This window comes from Euphorbia lathyris, chromosome 4, assembly GCF_963576675.1.
Source record: "Euphorbia lathyris chromosome 4, ddEupLath1.1, whole genome shotgun sequence".
NCBI classification, from domain to species: domain Eukaryota; kingdom Viridiplantae; phylum Streptophyta; class Magnoliopsida; order Malpighiales; family Euphorbiaceae; genus Euphorbia; species Euphorbia lathyris.
Genome location: NC_088913.1, coordinates 24,196,853 through 24,214,812, shown reverse-complemented (window position 1 = coordinate 24,214,812; position 17,960 = coordinate 24,196,853). Strand labels below are relative to the sequence as shown.

At 31.2% G+C, this 17,960-nt stretch overlaps 2 pseudogenes; one reads left to right on the top strand and one right to left on the bottom strand.

Moving 5' to 3' along the window:
* Window positions 1–4,789: 4,789 nt before the first annotated feature.
* LOC136227098 (UDP-glycosyltransferase 73B3-like) lies at window positions 4,790–6,533 on the bottom strand (annotated as a pseudogene).
* Window positions 6,534–15,326: 8,793 nt separating this feature from the next.
* Window positions 15,327–16,804, top strand: LOC136227097 (UDP-glycosyltransferase 73B3-like; annotated as a pseudogene).
* The last annotated feature ends 1,156 nt before the right edge of the window (window positions 16,805–17,960 follow it).

Sequence of the window (17,960 nt, the reverse complement as noted above, 5' to 3'; positions counted from 1 at the left end):
GAGACGCATTATCATGTTTGGTTAGTCAAATTATTTTTGTCGTAATGGAATCACGTATATATCGGTTTTTTTTTTTTCAAATCTATGTAATGGCCATCGCTCAGCGGGGACGCGTAGTGCGACCGGGCCGCCCTTTTTTTTTTTTATGTAATGGCCATCACAAATAAAATAGGTATGAATCTCTGTTGGAATTAACCTTTATATTTTTATTACTAATGGTGAAATATGAAAACAACATGAAAACATAAAAATGCGAAAAAGAGAAAAACGTGAAATAACCGAAAACAGGAAAAAAACGAAAAAATATGAAAATAAAAAAACGGAAAAAAAATGAAAACGAGAAAAAAATATGAAAATGCGAAAAAAAGAGAAAAAACACGAAAACTGAGAAAAAATGGAAAAGAGCAAAAACGAGAAAAACAACGGAAAAAGGAAAAAGGGCGAAAAAACATGAATACACAAAAAATGAGAAAACAATGAGTAAAACAACGGAAAAACGAGAAAAATATGAAAACACGAAAAAAACGGAAAAATATTAAAAACGAAAGAAAATACGAAAAAATGCAAAAAAACATAGAAATTGCATTTAACTAAATAAACATACACAGTGTAATGATAATTGGACTTTATCAATTTTATTAAAATTTGTCAACCAAGCATATTAATGGAATCATTATTCCATTATATTACATTACACTTTTGATTACATTACAACATTGATTACAACATTATATTGCATTACAACGTACCAAACAGACCCTAAATGCATTACGTTTTCCGTTCATACACTATCTGCATTGCACTATATTGGAATCTCCAAATTGGAAGACCTTATAGGGCGGCTCCGCGAGTTCACATAGTTAGGCAAATCACACTTTAACGTAAAATTAAATTAATAAACTATTATTTACTTCACTTATATTTAAAACTTACATTTTTAATAGTAAACTCGGTTTTTATTATATTTAATTGATGCTGCAATACAAAAAGTATAAAAAAAACTTATTTAACTATAAAAATATTATTTTAAATGTAAAGAAAATACGCAATGCTTTTTTATCGAATACATTGTTTACTATTAACTCATTTCATAAATACAAATTTAATACATATAAGAATAGTGTCTAAAAAGCCTTTAACATTCACCGTTAGGAGCAATTGTATTTCTAACAAGGGCAAATTTAATCAATTTTAGACAACATTATAAAAACAGATATTTTGTTTCTTATTCTAGGCTAATTGCATATCAGTTGCTTCTAAATTTTTTTATATATTTTTGTGATTTAATAATAGAATTGAAGATTAATATTTTTAAAGTATGAGTTTAGGGATGTACATGCTGCAATATTAAACATGTGAAGACGATATTTCATATGGATGACTTCTCGTAAGACCTCGGTCAATAAGTATAATTGAATGGTAGTTACAACTTTTTTTCTCTGATTCTTGATTCTTCTTCTTTGTTAACATGATAGGTAATTCGTCTAGTAGCATCTTGTACAATCCACTAGATCCAAAAAAATATTAATTGACTCTGGTACCAATTTATTAGAGAAAATCCCACAGCAGAACAAAATATTTAATTTTAGATAGATACAATGAAAACAAAATAAAGAGAACAATAATTACATGGAGATTTACGTGGTTCGACAGTATGCCACTACTAGAAAATTGTAGAATTGTAACGAAATGTTGGAGGGAATTATTTTTGTGACAAATTTGACACGGAATTATGTCACTAAATGTTCCATTAAAGCTTGAGACGAAATGAAATTTTCCATCAAAATGAAATGGAGGAGAATTCTCGCAGTCATGCTTAATGGAATTGGAGATAGAAATTATTCTGGCTTAATGCATTGAGGTTTTTGGAGATGTTTTTGTTCATTTCTTCACAATGAAAAAGTAAATTTAAAAAAATAATGCTATAATTTTACTTTATCTAAAATATCAAATAAAACCAAATATATATATATATATATATAGTTTATAAAATAAATATAATAATTCTAATTTTCTAACATTAACATCTATTTTATGCTTATAAGATGCAGTACTAGCTAGGTATGTAAACGGGGCGGGACGGGACGGGGAATGCATTTTCCATTCCCATCCTCGACTAGTCGGGGATTCCATGTCCCCATCCCCGTGAGTTAGACGGGGAAAGATTTGTCCCCCATCCCCATCCCGTTGGAAATCCCCGTCCCCGTTTAAAAATACTTTTTTCCTATTCCACATCCACATCCACGGGAGATTACCATTTATATTTTAAAAAAATCAGTATATATTTTTTTTCTCTTCTCCCTTCTAATTTTAGTTTTTGTTCGAAAGAATGACATATATATTATGTCTTTAGTTTATTTTAGGTTATGAAAAATATCCATTTAGTCCTTGGCTAATATTTTATTTATCCCATTTAATTTTTTATTTCAAAATAAGTCTATTTAATTTAAATTAAATGTTATAAGCTATAATATTTAAAGTATAATTTTAATTATAATGGGGAATAATTGGGGATCCGTCAGGAATTCCCCATCGGGGATTAAGGGGCGGGTCGGGGATCCCCACGGTGCGGGGATACCATTCCTCATCCCCGGCCCATCCACGTCATGAGGGATAAAATTATCCCCATCGCCCGTCCTATGGGGATTCGTATCGGTGATTCCACGTCCCCGTTGGGACAATCACCGATGGGGACGGTGAATCCCCGCCCCACTTGCATCCCTAGCACTAGCACATTAAAATTGAAACTGTTATTCAATTTTTTCCAATTAAGTCCTTTAGTCCATCTATCTCTACACTTTTAGAATAAATTGGAAAAGATTGGAACATTTTGAAAAAATTGTAAGATATATTCTATACTTATAAGATGAAGCACCAGGGTCGTCCTTGTAATGGGCAGGAGGGTGCCTGCCTAGCGCCCATGGGATGGAGGGCCCAATAGTTAAAAAAATGATACATAAATTAAATCTTAATACTATGGTTTATAGGGTCTAGAGTAGCGTATTAGCCCTATTTATATGTTTTGTTAGCCTTAATACTCTGGTTTATATGGTCTTTTGCCTCATATTAATTTGATAGGTGTTTTGAGTCATTCCAAGTACAATCAGACAAGAAGTGAAGCAAAAAGGACAAAAATAAGACAGTAGCTCGTCAAGCTACATAAGTAACTCGGTGAGCTACACAACCAGTTCGATGATGAGCATTCAGCGAGGAGTCAAACTAGGAAATGCTGCAAAAAAAAATAGAGTAGCTCGGTGAGCTACCCCAAGCTGCTCAGCGAGCTACGTCAAAACTTATTATATTAAATTTTAATACTTATATATTAATTACAGTTTTATTCTGTAAAATTCTAGGCATGTACATAATAACGATGAAACCAAATAAAAGCATGGGTGTATAATTAGTTAATATGTAAAACACAAAATCCAATCGATCCAAAACAGTTTTGATCTGATTATTAGCATGTAAGTATGCTCTGATACCACTTATGGATTTTAAAGTGAATAAAATCACGGCGAAAATATTTTCTAAGTGACTAAAAACGATGTTTCAGATCCAAGCATGTAATAAAAGGTTAAAAAAATTGTTTACCACTGGTAAAAAAGAGGTCAATGGTGACGCCTTATTGGCAAAAGTTGGTTTGAGAACCGTGCCAAAGCTCCTACCTTTTGTGTCAGTTTTACAACCAACACTAGGCAGTGGCGTCGTTGGTTATTGGAAACTATTCTAGAAACTCCAATAGGCAAAAACATTGTTGCCGTAGACCATTTTTACACTAGCGTATCTTCTTTATTCGGATTGAGTATCGTAAACAGAAATTATCTGAATCGAGACGAGGAGCTGTAAGGCGAACACTCTCTACAATTTCAGATGCGAAAGAACAGCTAAATCCAATTGTGTGCTAACACATTTCTAATTGAAACAAGGGTGTTTGATTTTTCTTTTGTGTAGGGAAAAATATCCATATGCAAATGTTGCTTCTGAAATTCGCAACCGTAATTTTCTCTTAAATACCATGAGTCAAAAAGACACAAAAGTCTTTAAAGAAATACACGGGGCTGCTAGGTTAAGGGGGAGGGAATAGAATTTTTAATTTCAATTAAACATTATCTTCCCCTTTTTTCCAAAAATGATTTAATTAGGATTTAATTCTAACTTAAATATTGTAATTCAATCTTACCTTAACCATATTGGTATTTATATTTATATTTATATTACCTTAATTAATTATTACCTTAACCATTAAATATAATAACTAATTAGTTAGAATTTAATTCCAAATTTAATTCTAATTTCAATCTTACCATAATCATATATTATGTATCCTTTCTATATAAATATATATTATTTGATTATTTATTATAACATATTCACTAATTAATCTAGTAGAATTCCTCTATGAAGGCTTAGGCTTGATTTTAATTCGCTTGATACCAACTGCTTGTTGGTGAGGTTTTTGTGTTAGAGATAATGTTTTAGTGTTTATAATTTTCCATAACATGTATTGTGTATTCCTAATCTTACACTAACTCATGTATTTATTACTATAAATAGAAGGCTTCAGGTCTAACCCTAATTAAGGAACTCATTATATTCTTATACTTCTCTTTCTATTTCCATTATGCATATATCCCTACAATATATTCACCATGTATCTATCACACATTTAACATGGTATCAGTATTCTCTACTTCCGCATCATTCGAACCAATCAATTTATCGATGTCTAATTCCTATTATCCGACATCCACCGTTCCTCCTTCTGCTGCTCATATCCATAAAATCTAACTCATTCTTTGACTTCAACATCAATCCCAGTCTTCAAAACATTAGTAACCAATTTCTCATTATAGAATTGTTCAGCAGCAATATGTCATGTTACCATTGGTTTCCTTGCTGTTATACATTCAAGCATTGAGTTCTATCCGTAATGAGTCACAAATCCCCTTATCACCTCATGTTCAAGTATTAACACTTGCGACACCCATCCTCTTATTATCAATCCCTTCCCTTCCATTCGGTCCTCGAATCCTCTAGGGAGCCATTCCTCTTCTTTACATTTGCCTTCACCTTCACTCTTCTTTTCTCGGCACCCAAATCAAATCCATTACAATTTCAAAGCATATGTAAACGATAGAATCGGGTTTCCTGGACTCTAGTCATTTCAAACATTGTTCGTTGATCGATGCTTCTTTCCTTTATGTGCTTTATCTTTAACAACTCTATTGCATAACGAAAAGGGGCCTATATGTCAGGTTCTTCTCCCCGATTCTTTTCGGTAAAAATCAGCACGGTCCGGTTCGAGCTCATAAAAGTTGTTGACAATAACCCTAAAGATGCCTTGGTAACTAGGGTTTCGGCCCGATCTTGCCTTAAATTTGTCCAATCTTGCCTCAATTGATCGGTAAGTTGATTTCTTGTAAGCCTGATCTCGCCAAGAAGAGTTGGGATGAGAAAAGGTTCATCAAACTTTGATGAAACATTCATGTGTGGTTGATACATCCTTATACATTTGATAGCACACATAGCAAAGAAGCTAGTGCCATGAAACACAAGCCTTAGAATCTCAAACTTAGTCGATGTAACAGTTGTAACATCCTACCAAATACCATGTAGATATTGTCCGCTTTGGCCCAAATCCAACACATTGGGCCTCACGGCTTTAAAACGTGTCTACATGTATTGGATTCACATATTACTAATAAGCCCTGGTCACTCTCTCTCCACTTTTGATGTGGGATTCAATTCATTCATATCCCAATCGCCATCAGTTAGGGCTACTCCTTGCTCAAGCCTTCTACCCATGCACTATCCACTTCGAACCAGATCGTTACAGGCCCACCAGCTTCCACCTGGTTCGTCCCTGAACCACATATTGTAACATCCTACCAATTGTAACATCCTACCAAATACCATGTACATATTGTCCGTTTTGGCCCAAATCCAACACCTTGGACCTCACGACTTTAAAACGCATGTACATGTATTGGATTCACACCTTATTAATAAGCCCTAGTCACTCTCTCGTCATTTCTGATATGGGATTCAGTGCATTTCTGTCCCTATTGCCACTCTTTAGGGCCGCTCCTTGCTCAGACCTTCTACCCCGGTGCCACCCACTCCGGACCGGGTCGTTACAGCAGTAGCCCGAGGAAAGAACATGTCTGCAACTAAAGCATGCGGGAAACATTCTTGAAGTAACTCCTCAAGCTGTTCTTAAAGCAAAGTTATTGCAAGTCTAAATTTGTTATACATTTCTCCGCTATTTGACATAACAAAATCCATGTTTTTGCAACCTTCGGGCAATCCAACCTCTGCGGAAGGGAATTTAAAGATTCGAATATCGATTTGGAAACCGAGATTCTTGCTCCTTTCGATTAATTTGGAGATTGAAGGTGCACTGAAAGAATGGTGATAATGATTGTCTTTATACCTCGAGATGCAAATAACTTGGCCGTGTCTACAGTTGGTATGGTATGGCCATGAGACATGAAAGAGAAGAAAAATATATGAAGTACTTGATCACTAGCCATTATTATTCAAGAAAATGAAGATGAAAAACTGAATATTAGATTTATTAATATCTAATTTTATATTAGAGAAAATATTTTATCAAATTAGAATGGAAAGAAAAGTTTAGTTTTACTTAATTTTAATAATATATATGTAATCGTGATAGAATAATACATGTGTAAAAACTAACCAACTAGTTATCGTATTTTAAAAATTATATGTCTAATCTTTTTATGGAAGTTTTTGTCCATACTCTTAGTTTGATTAAATATATTAATCTCTAATTTTATATTAAAGAAAATATTTTATTAAATTAGAATGCAAAGAAAAATTTAGTTTTACTTAATTTTTAATAATACATGTGTAACCGTGATAGAATAATACATGGGTGACAAATGACCAACTAGTTATCGTATTTTAAAAATTATACGTCTAATCTTTTTATGGAAATTTTTGTCCATACTCTTTTGAATAAATTTATTAATTTCTAATTTTATATTAAAGAAAATATTTTATCAAATTAGAATGCATAGAAAAAATAGCTTAATTTTAATAATATGTGTGTGACAGACACGGATACATGTGTGACTGAGATTTTGTAAATTTCGTTAACGAGGAGGAATTGTTTAATTTATTTAAATTTAAAGCTCATTAAATTAAATTTTAGGAATTTTTTTATATAAAAAATCAAAATTTATGGTAAATGAACTTTATAGAACTAAAAGGAACAATAAACCTCTTTCCTTTGCCTACCAAAAAAAACAATAAACCAAAATATAAGTGCAAAAAGAGAAAAAAAATAGCAACAGTAATCCTTTGTTTTTTTTTTTTTTTGTTTATTAAAAACAAGCATAGAAGACATCTATAAGTCTAAGTTGATATTTATTTAAATATTTACTATTGCAATTAATTTTCTGAATTTGCATTTCAAATACATTAAGGATTCGTTTAGTATGCCGTAATGTAATGTAATGTAATCAAAGTGATAATTTAATGGAATGGAATGATGATTCCATTACCAAATTTTTGGTTGAGAAATTAAAAGAAAATGATGAAATGTAATTACCATTACAATATTTATTTTTACCTGGTTAAATGTAATCATAAAATTTTAGTTATACAATTAAACTCAATGAAAAACATGAAAACTTAAAAACAGTTGAATTAGTATATAGTTTTTCACATTCCATAAATTTATATATATTTTTCTTGTTTTTTCGATTTTTATTTTCTACGTTTTTTTTATCATTTTTTTTTCTATTTCCTCATTTCTTCGTTTTTTATCATATTTTCGGTCTGGAGTGGGTGGCGCCGGGGTAGAAGGTCCGAGCAAGGAGTGGTCCTAAGCGCTGGTGATAAGGGCAGGAATGAACTGAATCCCACATCGAAAATGGAGAGAGAAGTGGGTTTTATTATTAAAGTGTGAATCGAATACATGCAGACGCGTTTTAAAGCCGTGAGACCCAATGTGTTGGAATTAGACCAGAAAGGACAATATCTACATGGTATTGGACTAGGGTGTTACAATGTAGATATTATCCGTTTTGGTCCAAATCCAACCCCTTGGACCTAACGGCTTTAAAAAGCGTCTACATGTATTGGATTCACACTTTAATAATAAGACTCAGTTCTCTCTCCATTTCCGATGTGGGATTCAGTGCATTCCCGTCCCAATCGCCATCCCTTAGGACCGCTCTTTGCTCAGGTCTTCTAACCCGATTCCACCCACTCCGGACCGGGTCGTTACAGCAGTAGCCCAAGAAAAGAACATGTCTGCAACTAAAGCATGCAGGCAACATTCTTAAAGTAACTCCTCAAACTATTCTTGAAGCAAAGTTATTGCAAGTCTAAATTCACTATACATTTCTCCGCCATTTGACATAACAAAATCCATATTTTCGCAGCCTTCAGGCAATCCAACCTCTGTGGTAGGGAATTTAAGGTTTCGAATATCGATTTGGAAACCAAGATTCTTGCTCCTTTCGATTGATTTGGAGATTGAAGGTGCATTGACATGAGTGGTGATAATGGTTGTCTTTACACCTCGAGATGCAAATAACTTGGCCATGTCTACAGTCGTATGGTATGGCCATGAGACATGCAGGGCCGGTCCTGACAATTTAGGGGCCCTAGGCAAAACAAGTAGTAAGGGCCCCTTTAATATAAAATTTACTAATTGATTTTGGGTTAAGGTGCAAAAATATCTCTAACGTTTTGGATCAGGAGCAATTTTACTCCTAATATCTAAAATGGTGCAATTTTATCTCTAACGTTGGAAGTCAAGAGCAATTTTACCCTTAACATTGATAAATTGGGTTAATTTGATAAATATTTCATCAAATTGTCTTCTCGATCATGAATCTTGTCATCTACACTTCACACATGCGTCAATTTATCAGTAACAAATCACAAACATATGTTGGAATATAAAAATAAAAAATAAATAAAATATACAGTCTTTTGTACGAATTTGATAAAAAAAATTCAAAAAATTCACCGAATTTTTAAATATTAATCTTTAGCTCTCTTATTAAATTATAAAACACATGAAATCTTTTTTAGAACGAATTCATATGCAATTGGTGCAAAATGAGAGACAAAAACATATGTGTTTTATAATTGTGTCTGAAATTGACCTAAATTATCAACGTTATGGGTAAATTTGCTCTTGGCTACGAACGTTAGGGGTAAATTTGCACCATTTTAGACGTTAAGAGTAAAATTGCTCCTCATTCAAAACGTTAGGAGTAATTTTACACCTTCACCCATTGATTTTTATTCATATCATTATATAAATTAATTTTTAATTTTCAAAATTTAAACAAGGTAATAAAATGTTTTTTTTTTAATTTAATCAAATTAAAAATAGTTATTCTAAAATGAAACTTGTCTTCTTACTCTTGACTACCCATAACATTTATATATTAAAAATACATAAAAAGAAATATCAAAAAAGTGACAAAGATGGGAATTGAACCCACACCCTCTTTAGTGGGAAGACAATGCATTAACATTATGCTAGTTTGAATTTATGTATAATACTTAAAATATATGCAATTTATTTACAAAAGTAAATTTTTTTTGGGCCCCCTTTCGGCCTTGGACCCTAGGCCGGCGCACCCCGAGCCTATGCCCAAAGCCGGCCCTGGAGACATGAAAGGGAAGAAAAATATATGAAGTACTTGATCACCATCAGCCATTATCATTCAAGAAAATACAGATGAAATAATTGAATATTAGATTTACTAATCTCTAATTTTATATTAGAGAAAATATTTTATCAAATTAGAATGAGAAGAAAAATTTAGTTTTACTTAATTTTAATAATACAGTGTAATCGTGATAGAATAATACATGTATTTCCCACCCTCGGTGAGGACTTGGAGTGGAGTGTTCAAGGGATGGTAGAAGTTGTGTGCCATCACCTTCAAGTCATCAAGCTCCGAAACCACAGATGATAATACATAATTCCTCCCCTTAAAGGTGACAACTGGTCAACTAGTTATCGTATTTTAAAAATTATACATCTAATCTTTTTATGGAAGTTTTTATCCATACTCTTAGTTTGATTAAATTTATTAATCTCTAATTTTATATTAAAGAAAATATTTTATCAAATTAGAATGCAGAGAAAACGGTCCGGAAACCTATAGATTGCTAATTTTTCTCTCGTGCATTGACTATTACTAATTTTTCTCCTTGTTTCTTCCTTTTAATTCTAATGAAGTACATTTAAATTTTTCTCTCGTGCATTCACTATAAATTTTGAATCCTAAATTTTAATTAAATGAGATTTAAATTAAAATTTTGATATTTATCAATCACAGGTTTAATATACTCAAAAATAATTTTAATAGTTTAAATAGTATCCCACGTATGTCATACTTTTGTGATTCTAAATTAAAAATCAATCAATGTAGGATGTTATCTTAGATTTGATAACTTCAATTAATAGAAACCTTATTCGAATTATTTCATAATATATTAAAAATACTATTATTTAAAATTCATAGTTTAAATCTTTTGGTATATGTAATATATGAGAAACCAAAGTTAAATTTTAAATTCAATAAATAAATATGATTACGCATATATATATATATATATAATCTCCAATTAAAATAAACCATAATCTTAAATTCCTGAAAAGGTTTCGCACGAACGTCCGATTTATATTGATATTTGAAGCAAACAAATGGAAAACACGTGATATTATGATAGTACTGATTTATCGGGCACAGTAGGTTGGAATTACGTCGCTTCCCTGCACGTAACAAGAAAAACGAACTTGAACCTCTTCATAGACCATCTTTATCCCGATATCATAAAAATAGAGTCAAAATAACAAAACCAAAAAAGCGTCTAGTAATATTATATATAGATTTAAGAGAAATTTGATAAAAAAAAAAAAATCGAAAAATAAGATCTCAATGTGTTTTTCTCTTATAAAATTATAATCGATTTAGGAGAGATCTTGAGGGCTCCAATGGAACTTCCCTCATACACATATTGACATATGTATGGAACATGTCAATATGTGTGGGAGAGTGGAACTACCGTAATTGCCTATAAGATTTTCTGATTTAAAGATTCCAATATAGTGCAATATATAGTGTATGAACCGAAAACATAATGTTTTCAATCTATTCTAAAATTTTATCCATTAGGAGGTAAAATAATAAAATATATTTATTTTTGTGCCTATCTTTTCCTTCACCATCAATGCCATGGAATGTTACATAAGATTCCTTAATAAACAATGACATGTGATCCCATGAGAAATCTTTCATATGAATTCTCTAAAAAAGTTTACATATGTTTCGTAAAAAGAAAAATTAAAATCTATAAGCTTCTCATGTTTTCGATTTTGTTCAATAACCTTCTAATTTTTACCATTTGACATGTTGGTTTCCATTAGTTATAATTATATATATTCCGTCCGTGTTTATCAGTAGGAGTGTTCAACAGTCGGTTCGGTCTAAAAATCCAACCGAACCAAAATAACCGAATACTGAATAGTATTTAAAATTAAAACCAAATCTAACCGAATAATATTAACGAACCAAACCGAACCAGATATTTTGGTTCGGTTCGGTTCGATATTTGGTTTTATCATTTATTAAATAAATTATTTCTTATTTTAGATTATCTTATTACCATATTTATATTGAAAAGAAAAGTCACGACTCTGTGAATGGTATAGGTTATGACATATGGATAGAATATATCATAACCTGTGAATATACAATATTCACATTATGGATTGAATATTAAAACAAAAGTCATGATTATATGAATATACAATAAACATATATGTATGGAAAATCAACATTTAATTTTTATATAACTAAGCAAATAATCTAATTAAATTATGTTTTTTAAATGTATAACTTAAGAAATACATCTACAGAAAGTGCCTACTATATGTTTAAAATATTATAAGAATTAATTTTTTTTAGTTTCTAAAAAGATAAAGCTGTTAATTTCTAGTTTCGGTCCGGTTTGGTTTTTGAACACCCCTATTTATCAGGTTAGTAAATGGTAAACATTTTATTTGATAAACAGTCTTTATGTTTAAAATAATATATTTACAATTCGAAATAAACTTTTTATACTCTATTTATAACAGCATCAGATATATATAAAAAACTGAGTTTGTACTATTAAAAATGTAAGTTTTAAATATAGGTAAAATAAATAATATTTTATTAATTAGATTTTAAGTTAAAACATGATTTGTCTAACTATGTGATTTCCCTAACTATGGTTTAATATCTCAAATTTAATCGAAAAAATATGATTTGTCTAACTATGTAAACTCCAGGAGCTGCCTATAAGGTCTCCCGATTTGGAGATTCTTTTTTTTTATCTTAAAAAAAATCTCCAAATCGGGAGACCTTACAATGTAGAAAGTGTATGAATGGAAAACGTAATGCATTTAATGTATTTGAAATGAAAATTCAGAAAATTAATTGCATTAGTAAACATTTAAGTAAATAAATGTCAACTTAGACTTCTATATCTTTTAGCATCCCAAGAAATAAAAAATCTTCCAAATTAACCAAATTAAAAAAGAAAAAGAAAAATGAAAGATGACTATCGCTAATTTTTTTCTTGTTGCACTTATATTTTGTTCCTTTTAATTCTAATAAAGTTCATTTACCATAAATTTTGAATTTTTTTTCTATAAAAAATTCCTAAATTTTAATTTAATGAGCATTAAATTTAAATAAATTAAGCTACCCCTCCATTGTTAACAAAATTTACAAAATCTCAACACACATGTATTATTTTGTGTCTGTCACACATATATTATTAAAATTAAGTACAACTATTTTTTCTCTGCATTCTAATTTGATAAAATATTTTCTTTAATATAAAATTAGAGATTAATAAATTTAATCAAACTAAGAGTATGGACAAAAACTTCCATAAAAAGATTAGATGTATAATTTTTAAAATACGATAACTAGTTGACCAGTTGTCACACATGTATTATTCTATCACGATTACACTGTCTTATTAAAATTAAGTAAAACTAAATTTTTCTTCCCATTCTAATTTGATAAAATATTTTCTCTAATATAAAATTAGAGATTATTAAATCTAATATTCAATTATTTCATTTGTATTTTCTTGAATGATAATGGCTGATGGTGATCAAGTACTTCATATATTTTTCTTCCCTTTCATGTCTCATGGCCATACCATACGACTGTAGACATGGCCAAGTTATTTGCATCTTGAGGTGTAAAGACAACCATTATCACCACTCCTGTCACTGCACCTTCAATCTCCAAATCAATCGAAAGGAGCAAGAATCTTGGTTTCCAAATCGATATTCGAAACCTTAAATTCCCTACCGCAGAGATTGGATTGCCCGAAGGCTGCGAAAACATGGATTTTGTTATGTCAAATGGCGGAGAAATGTATAGTGAATTTAGACTTGAAAAAACTTTGCTTCAAGAATAGTTTGAGGAGTTACTTTAAGAATGTTGCCCGCATGCTTTAGTTGCAAACATGTTCTTTTCTTGGGCTACTGCTGTAACGACCCAGTCCGGAGTAGGTGGAACCGGGTTAGAAGGCCTGAGCAAAGAGCGGCCCTAATGGATGGCGATGGGGACGGGAATGCACTGAATCCCATATCGGAAATAGAGAGAGAACTAGGTCTTATTAGTAAAGTGTGAATCCAATACATGTAGACGCGTTTTAAAGCCGTTAGGCCCAAGGGGTTGGATTTGGGCCAAAACGGACAATATCTACATTATAACACCCTAGTCCAATACAATGTAGATATTGTCCTCTCTAGCCCAATTCCAACACATTGGACCTCACGGCTTTAAAACGCGTCTGCATGTATTGGATTCACATCTTACTAATAAGCCCCAATCACTCCCTCTCCATTTTCGATGTGGGATTCAATTCATTCCTGCCCCTATCACCAGCGCTGAGGACCGTTCCTTGCTCAAGCCTTCTACTCCGACGCCACCAACTCCGGACCGAAAATATGATAAAAAACGAAGAAATGAGAAAATAGAAAAAAATGATAAAAAAGGTTGAAAATAAAAAAACAAGAAAAATATATATAAATATATGGAAATGTGAAAAACTATATACTAATTCAACTGTTTTTAAGTTTTCATGGTTTTCGTTGAGTTTAATTATATAAATAAAATTTTATGATTACATTTAACCAGGCAAAAGTAAATATTGTAATGGTCATTACATTTCATCATTTTCTTTTAATTTCTCAACCAAAAATATGGTAATAGAATCATCATTCCATTCCATTAAATTATCAATTACATTACATTACGGTATACCAAACGGATCCTTAATGTATTTGAAATGCAAATTCAGAAAATTAATTGCAATAGTAAACATTTAAATAAATGTCAATTTAGACTTGTATATCTTTTAGCATCCGAATAAATAAGAAATCTTCCAAATTAACCAAATTAAAAAATAAAAAGAAAAAGGAAGGATGACTATTGCTATTCTTTTTCTCTTGGTGCACTTATATTTTGGTTGATTGTTCCTTTTAGTTCTATAAAGTGCATTTAACATAAATTTTGATTTTTTTATAAAAAAATTCCTAAATTTTAATTTAATGAGCTTAAATTTAAATAAATTAAACAATCCTTCCTTGTTAACGAAATTTACAAAATCTCAGTCACACAGGTATTCGTGTCTATCACACATATATTATTATCATTAAACTATTTTTTCTCTGCATTCTAATTTGATAAAATATTTTCTTTAATATAAAATTAAATTAATAAATTTAATCAAACCAAGAGTATGGACAAAAACTTCCATAAAAAGATTAGACGTATAATTTTTAAAATACGATAACTAGTTGGTCAGTTGTCACCCATGTATTATTCTATCACGGTTACACATGTATTATTAAAAATTAAGTAAAACTAAATTTTTCTTTGCATTCTAATTTGATAAAATATTTTCTTTAATATAAAATTAGAGATTTAATCAAACTAAGAGTATGGAAAAAAACTTCCATAAAAAGATTAGACGTATAATTTTTAAAATACGATAACTAGTTCACCAGTTGTCACACATGTATTATTCTATCAAGATTACACATGTATTATTAAAATTAAGTAAAACTAAACTTTTCTTTCCATTGTAATTTGATAAAATATTTTCTCTAATACAAAATTAGAGATTAATAAATCTAATATTCAGTTTTTTCATCTGCATTTTCTTGAATGATAATGGCTGATGGTGATCAAGTACTTTATATATTTTTCTTCCCTTTCATGTCTCATGGCCATACCATACCAACTGTAGACATGGCCAAATTATTTGCATCTCGAGGTGTAAAGACAATCATTATCACCACTCCTGTCAGTGCACCTTCAATCTCTAAATTAATCGAAAGGAGCAAGAATCTCAGTTTCCAAATCGATATTCGAATCTTTAAATTCCCTACCGCAGAGGTTGGATTGCTCGAAGGCTGCAAAAACATGGATTTTGTTATGTCAAATAGCGGATAAATGTATAACAAATTTAGACTTGCAATAACTTTGCTTTAAGAACAGCTTGAGGAGTTACTTCAAGAATGTTGTCTGCATGCTTTAGTTGCAGACATGTTCTTTCTCTGGGCTACTGCTGTAACGACCTTGTCTAGAGTGGGTGGCACCAGGGTAGAAGGTATAAGGAAGGAGCGGCCCTAAGGAATGGCGATGGGGATAGGAATGCATTGAATCCCACATCAGAAATAATGAGAGGGTGACTGGGGCTTATTAGTAAGGTCTGAATCCAATACATGTACACGCGTTTTCAAGCTGTGAGGTCCAAGGTGTTGGATTTGGGTCAAAGCGGACAATATGTACATGGTATTTGGTAGGATGTTACAATTGGTGGTTCAGGGACGAACCAGGTGGAAGCTGGTGGGCCTATAACGACCTGGTCCGAAGTGGGTGGTGCATGGGTAGAAGGCCTGAGCAAGGAGCGGCTCTAAGTGATGGCGATGGGGATAGGAATGAATTGAATCCCACATCGAAAGTGGAGAGAGAGTGACTGGGGCTTATTAGTAAGATGTGAATCTAATACATGTAGACACGTTTTTTCTTGGCGAGATCAGGCTTACAAGAAATCAACTTGCCTATCAATTGAGGCAAGATCTGATGAATTTGAGGCAAGATCGGGCTGAAACCCCAGTTACCAAGGCATTTTTGGGGTTTTTGTCAACAACTTTTATGAGCTCGAACCGGACTATGCTGATTTTTACCGGAAAGAATCGGGGAGAAGAACCTGACATATAGGGCCCCTTTCGTTATGCAATAGAGTTGTTGAAGATAAAGCACATAGACGAAAAGAAGCATCGATCAACGAACATGAATGTTTGAAATGACTAGAGTCCAGGAAACCCGATTCTATCGTTTACATATGCTTTGGAACTGTAACGGATTTCATTTAGTGAAGGTGAAAGCAAAGGTAAAGTGAGGAATGGCTCCCTGGAGGATTCCAGGAGCGAATGGAAGGGAAGGGATTGATAATAAGAGGATGGGTGTCGCAAGTGTTAATAATTCAACATGAGGTGATCAGGGGATTTGTGACTCATTGCGGATGGAACTCAACGCTTGAAGGTATAACAGCAGGGAAACCAATGGTAACATGGCATGTTATTGCAGAACAATTCTATAATGAGAAATTGGTTACTAATGTTTTGAAGACTGGGATTGATGTTGAAGTCAAAGAACGAGTTAGATTTTATGGAGATGAGCAGCAGAAGGAGGAACGGTGGATGTCGGATAATAGGAATTAGACATCGATAAATTGATTGGTTCGAATGATGCGGAAGTAGAGAATACTGATACCATGTTAAATGTGTGATAGATACATGGTGAATATATTGTAGGGATATATGCATAATGGAAATAGAGAGAGAAGTATAAGAATATAATGAGTTCCTTAATTAGGGTTACGCCTGAAGCCTTCTATTTATAGTGATAAATATATGAGTTAGTGTAAGATTAGGAATACACAATACATGTTATGGACAATTATAAACACTAAAACATTATCTCTAACACAAAAACCTCACCAACAAGCAGTTGATATCAAGCGAATTAAAATCAAGCCTAGACCAAAAGCCTTCGTAGAGGAATTCTACAAGATTTATTAGTGAATATGTTATAATAATTAATCAAATAATATATATTTATATAGAAAGGATACATAAATATATGCTTATGGTAAGATTAAAATTGGAATTAAATTTGGAATTAAATTCTAACTAATTAGTTATTATATTGAATGGTTAAGGTAATAATTAATTAAGGAAATATAAATATAAATATAAATACAAATATAAATATAAATATGGTTAAGGTAAGATTGAATTACAATATTTAAGTTAGAATTAAATCCTAATTAAATCAGTTTTGGAAAAAAGGGGAAGATAATGTTTAATTGAAATTAAAAATTCTATTCCCTCCCCTTTAACCTAGCAGCCCCATGCTCTTTTTATCATATAAACCATTAACTAATTTGATAACCACAAATTTAATATATATAATTATAAATTGATGACCATGAGCCATTATAAAAATGCATATGAAGAAATTGAGATTTCGTTAACGAATGATTGTTTCTTTGTGACTCACAAATATCAAAATTCAAATTTATGGAAAAAATCTAGAAAAGAATTCAAAATTTATGGTAAATGCACTTTATTAGTTAGAGAACATAATTAAGCAAATCAGACTTTCATATAAAGTCTAATTAACAAAATATTATATATTTTTTAAATAAAATATTATTTATTTTATTTATATTTAAAATTTAAAATTTTAATAATGCAGACTTACTTTTTTTTATATATTTGACGCTGCTACAGAAAAAGTATAAAAAATGAATTAAAAATATATTATCTTAGATGCAAAGAAAATGTCTTTTTATCATATAACCATCAATTTTAA